Genomic DNA, 5,944 nt, shown 5'->3' with positions numbered 1-5,944 from the left:
CCTTCATTATCATGTAAATTGATCCTGCACCCACCTAAGTATGTATCCATCCTTTTACTTCTTACCCAATCCCAGGGGTTTCCCCTGCTTTGCTTTATCCCTCCTCCTTAATCTGTCACCAATGAATTTCATGTAACCACCTATGTCCCTCCTTTGATTGCGAATGTATAAATGAAATGTAACCCCGCCATTCTCCAGAGCATTATCTCAATTCATTGAGGTTCTGCTTCCCGGCATATGTCGACAGTTTGGCTCAAATAAACTCACAAAAATTCTTTACAGGTTTCAATGGTTTTGACGTTAACAAGATGTTAAAGATTAGCGTGGCTCCGTGGTTGAACGTCAACCTATGAACCAGGAGGTCACGGTTCGATTCCCGGTTGGGGCACAGGCCGGGGTTGTGGGCTCGATCCTCATTGTGGGGCCTGCAGGCTGATCAATGATTCTCTATCATCATTGATGTTTCTCTCTCTCTCTCCCACTCCCCTTCGCTCTGAAATCAATAAAAACATATTTTTAAAGAAAAGATTAAGATTCAATTAAAGGTAAAAGTAAGAGGCATCGGATTGGAAACATGGCAGCCTCAAGGCGTTGCCGGAGAAGCACGCTGGGAGGGAGTCAGATGGCCTCCTTGGAGGAAGCAGTGAACGCGCAGGTATTGAGAGAGGAACGGCGGGGATAGCAGAGCTCTAGGCACGGGAAGAAGGCTGCCTCTATGCTGCAGGGTTCTCTTTCCCCCCAAATTAGGCTTTGTTTGCTTTTTAAAACTGGTGTCAGGCTTTTGCCTCCACTCTTATACTGGAACTAATCTTGTTATAGTTGCCGTTATCCTGGCTATGCACCCAGGTTAGAACAATGACCAGAGGATGCCAATACTTGTGTAAAGTAATGGGGGGCGGGGGGCGGGGGGCGGAAAAAAAATAACAAAGGGAAGAAGAGAGAAGGATGGAGAAAGAGAGGGGAGGGGCAGCGGCAAGGGATCTTTTATCTTCAGCTCGATTCCGCAGGAAATAATAGGGCCGAAGGGCTGCTAATAGGGCTGCTAATAGGATTACAAATGACAGCTCTGCGATAGTACATAAAAACACAGCCGACGTAAAATTAAATGTCAATAGCATGAAAATGCATATGCATAATGACATTTATGAAGGTGTTGAAATTTAACTGTCCCAAACCGGGGTAGACTAGAAAAGGGTAAATTTACTTTCCATACTTAATCTCACTTTTAAGTGTCCATTCGTGCCGGTTTGCAGAGTTGTGCAGAGAATGTAAATGTACACTGGAAAGCAACTCCGTTCCTTCTCTTTTGCAGGAAGAGACACTGTGGCAGTGTTTCTCCTTTGCCTTTCCCTCTCCTAAAGTGTTGATTTAGTTAGGAAAATGGGTCAGGAGCCCGGCTCGTGCGGCTCAGTGGTTGAATGTCGACCCATGAACCAGGAGGTCGGGCTAGATTTGAGGTCAGGGATTTGGGCTTGATCTCCAGTAGCGGGCGTGCAGGAGGCAGCTGATCAATGATTCCCACCAGCCCTGGGATTTGGGCTTGATCTCCAGTAGCGGGCGTGCAGGAGGCAGCTGATCAATGATTCTCATCATTGATGTTTCTCCCTTACTCTCTCTGAAATCAATAAAAGGATTTTTTTTTTTTAAAGTAGAATTCTCAATCAGTAGTGCAAAAGAGGGCATTTACTGTGACAAACAGTTTACTAAGATGTTGGAACTGCTGAAGACCAAGTGTGACCGTGAGGCAATCACAGAAGCCACCGAGAAAGGGCAGGGACTGCCCAGGAGGGGCTGGGGCCACTGAGGGGCGGGCAGGCCACCTCCCAGAAGCTGAAGCCATGAAAGAAAGGCAGCCACTGCCAGCAGCAGAGAGAGGGGGTAACATTCTGTCTCCCAATTCCTTTGTGTGGTGAAGAGGTGCATCCCACACCCCAAGCAAGTCTTGGATACCAGCTGGGCGTCCTACAATTCCATGCAATCCTCACACTGTCCACCGAAAGAGGGTCAGGTCCCAGATGTAGGGGTCAGTCTTACAAGACTGCCCCCATCCCCACCCCTTCAGATGCCAACTCCAACTGGAAGTCCAGGTTGGCGCCTGTGCTGCTGACGGACTATAGATCAGAGGTTCCCCTTGTCCGCTCCTTGGGTTCAATTTATTTGTTAGGGCAGCCTAAAAGACTCAGGAAACCAGTTTACTCACTAGATTAGTTTCCTACAAAAGGGATTGCTCAGGAACTGTAGGGAATGGCTATGGGGTCAAGTCTCAAACTGACCTGTGGCAGAGCCACATACAATTAAGCTTGACCTTAGAGTCCTCCCTTGTTCCTAGGGAGCTAATGGGCTGTGGAGGTGAAGCAAGTGCTGCCAAAACAAGGCTGCGTAACGAAATAGATTTGAAACTTGCTAGAACATCGTAAACATGTTGACTACGCCCCTTGTTTTGCTGTGTGATCTGACTATAAAATAAAGCTTCGGCTTACAGGCTGGGTCACTGTTTCTTCATCCAGGCACAGTGATCCTACCTAGCCCCAGCTGTATTCTCTTGTCTGTCTTCTTTAATCCTTCACTGCCTCTCCTCAGGTTCACCCCTGGCCTTGCTGGACACGGTTCAAGGAACAGCAAGACAAAGAGAGGCACAAGGCAAGGTGTGGGGGGAAGGGTGCAGGGCTCTTTGCTCTCTGAGCAGCCTACCCGCTCTCCAATCCCCAGCCTGCAGCTCTGTGGACCCTGTCCTTTCCGTTCTTGTGGAGACTTCACTACATAGGCATCATTCATGACATCACTGGCCATTTTTAATTGACCTTAATCCCCAGCTCCTCTCTTCCCTGGAGGTCTGAGTGTTGGACTTAAATTTCAACCCTTTAATCACAAGGTTGCTTCTTCTGGTGAAAAGTCACCTTATTAACATAAAAGACACATTTACCACTCACATCATTTAGGAAATTCCAAAGGTTTTAGGAGCTCTGTACCACAAATGGGGAGAAAGCCCCAATACACACACACACACACACACACACACACACACACTAATTTCTTAAATGGATTTTTAAAGAGAGGAAGGCGGGGGGAGAGAAACATCAATTTGTTGTTCCATTTATTTATGCATTCATTGGTTGATGCATGTATGTGGCTGGACCAGAGATGGAATCTGAAACGTCGGCATATTGGGATGATGCTCTAACCAATTGAGCTACCTGGCCAGGCTGATATATATTTCTTACTCTAAGTCCCAATATCAGAGAGGGAGAAATACCTTGGCTTCTTCCTCCCAGTCACTCCTTCCTACTCGGCCTGGGACATCCATCTGTCTGTGTTTGTGTTGGGTGCGATGAGGTGGGGAATAGAAGAAATTAGTATTGCTTTGACAGGAATGAAAAGAATTAATAAAGGTTTCCAAAATAGGCTTGAACAATTAAAGGATATGCCTTCACTGAATAGGTTTATTTTTGTAATGGTCAAGAGTAACACTGAAAATATTTAACAACTGGAATCAAATGAACAAGTGGCCATGTAGGACAAACTATTGACCAATCCAGAAGGGACAAGGTTGAAAAGGACTAGCCGAGCAGTATTTGTGCAAACCAGTTGAATGTCAACACTGCACCTGATACCAACTTTAAAAAGACACCAAAGAGTAAGCAGTGAATCACGAGCCGCCCTTCCATCCCATCCCCCAGCTTCCCAATCACTTCCTCAAGCAAAACAGGCTTTTACCAGCAAAACAGACGTTTCTTGCTCTCATGACAAAGTCAGGCTTTGTCGAGGAAGAAAGGAAACTTTCTAAATTCATTGATGGACCCCTTTGGGATGCTAATTACCTGGCCTAGGGGATTTGATAAGGGAGTTCTGCATGTGGGAGGGTCCAATCATCAGTGAGTAGCAAGAGGAAAAGTCCATTCTTTCCAGCCCAAAGGAATGTGGTTGGAAAAGAGAGAGAGTAGGGGAAAGGTGTGCTGGTGGGTGGAGGGGAGTGCTGAAGGTGGGGGAGCTGGAAGTACATGACTTTATAGGCTGTTTAGAACCAACATAGGGGTTAACACTTCATGTAAATCCGGTGACATAGAATGTTTATGCCGAATAAGTGGATATCCCTGTAAATTAAGGGCCCGTTAAAAAATAAAAGCATGCCCTGGCCAGGTAGCTCAGTTGGTTGGAGTGGAGTCCTCCCCCCAGGGTTCAGTCCCCAGTCAGGGCACACACAAGCAGCAACCAGTGAATGCATATATAAGTGGAACAGCAAATTGATGTTTCTCTTCCTCTTACTGTCTCTCTCTCTAAACACACACACACAAAACAAAATACACACAAAATAATAAAAAGAGCATTTAGTGAATAACGTTGGTGAAATGTCTTGATCCATGTCTCTATCTCACTTGTCTTCAGAGCTATAAAAAACAAAACAAAAAAAACAAGAGGTGTGGGTGCAAGACTGCACGTGCCATATGCCTGATCAGTCCCATTGTGGTAGGGGCGAAAAGGAACCCTCAACCGGGAGCTTCCTTTTTCCTTTCCCCGAGGATTAACAGCCCAGAACACAGTGGTTCTCAACCTTCCTAACGCGGCGACCCTTTAATGCAGTTCCTCATGTTGTGGTGACCCCCAATTTCATTGTTACAAATTGAACATAATTAAAGCATAGTGATTAATCACAAAACAATATGTAATTATATATGTGTTTTCCGATGGTCTTAGGCGACCCCTATGAAAGGGTCGTTGGGCCCTGGCTGGTTTGGCTCAGTGGATAGAGTGTCGGCCTGAGGACTGAAGGGTCCCAAGTTCGATTCCAGTCAAGGGCATGTACCTTGGTTTCGGGCACATCCCCAGTAGGGAATGTTCGGGAGGCAGCTGATCGATGTTTCTCTCTCATCGATGTTTCTGACTCTCTATCCCTCTCCCTTCCTCTCTGTAAAAAATCAATAAAATACATTTAAAAAAAAAGGGTCGTTGGACCCCCCAAAGGGGTTGCGACCCACAGGTTGAGAACCGCTGCCATAATGGATGTCGCTTGCTTCATAGCACATCTTGACACCATCAAAACATGATGACAGGGGCCAATAGTAAGGACCAAATATTTAACGTTAGGGAAAGATAGTTTTTGAGAAAACATTCCTGAAAAACCCAGTATCACTGATAGGAGCTGCGAGAGAAGCGGGTGGGGGAGGAATGCACAGGTGGGCACTCAGCTGTTGACGTCACAACCCGTGGAAGGCGCTGCGCCGTTGCCATGGAGACTGCGCGCTCCCCACGCCGCCTCCCGCGCTCGTTGCCCTCCAGGGTTCGGGGACCTGCGGGGCAGCCACGGGCGGCGCAATGCCACGGGCGAGTGGCAGGAGGGGGCGGAGGGATCCCGGCGCACCGTGAGCCTCGGGCCGGCCCCGTTCCGGGCCGATGAGTAAGGCGCACAGCGCCCGCCACCCCGCTCCCGGCCTCGGCTGCGAAGGCAACCCGGGCGGGCCAGGCCCGGGGCGGGCGCGGGAGCTCTCTCTCTCCGTCCGCACGTGCGGGTAGGCGGCTCCATCGGGCGCCGCTGCGGGGCTCCCCACGGGCGTCCACACGAGGGGCGGAGGGGCGGGGCGGTGCTGGGCGGGGTACCCCACGGCCGGGGGCTCAGGTGGGGAACAGAAGCCGAAAGCGGGGGAAGGGAACCGGGAGAGAAGCAGATCGAGAGCTGCGTCTGCAGCCGAGGCCGCGTCCCGGGTCCCAGCGCGGGAGTGGCGGGCGGGGGGCGCGGGGGGGAAGCGAAAGAGAAACCCACCCCCGCACCGGTTTCTCGGCCGCGCCTCCCTCCCCGCCCCGCCCGCCCGCGGGGAGGAGCACCTGGGGGCGGGCACTCGGGCGCAATTTCGGCGCGTTCGGCCCCGCCCTCCCTCCGACCACGCCCCTCCCCTGGCCCCGCCCCCCGGCGCGCGCCGCTTCCTCACACGAGTCCCCGCCCCTCGGGGTT

The sequence above is a fragment of the Myotis nattereri genome, assembly GCF_964212035.1.
Source record: "Myotis nattereri genome assembly, chromosome: 8".
NCBI lineage: Eukaryota > Metazoa > Chordata > Mammalia > Chiroptera > Vespertilionidae > Myotis > Myotis nattereri.
This window is presented reverse-complemented; position numbering follows the sequence as displayed.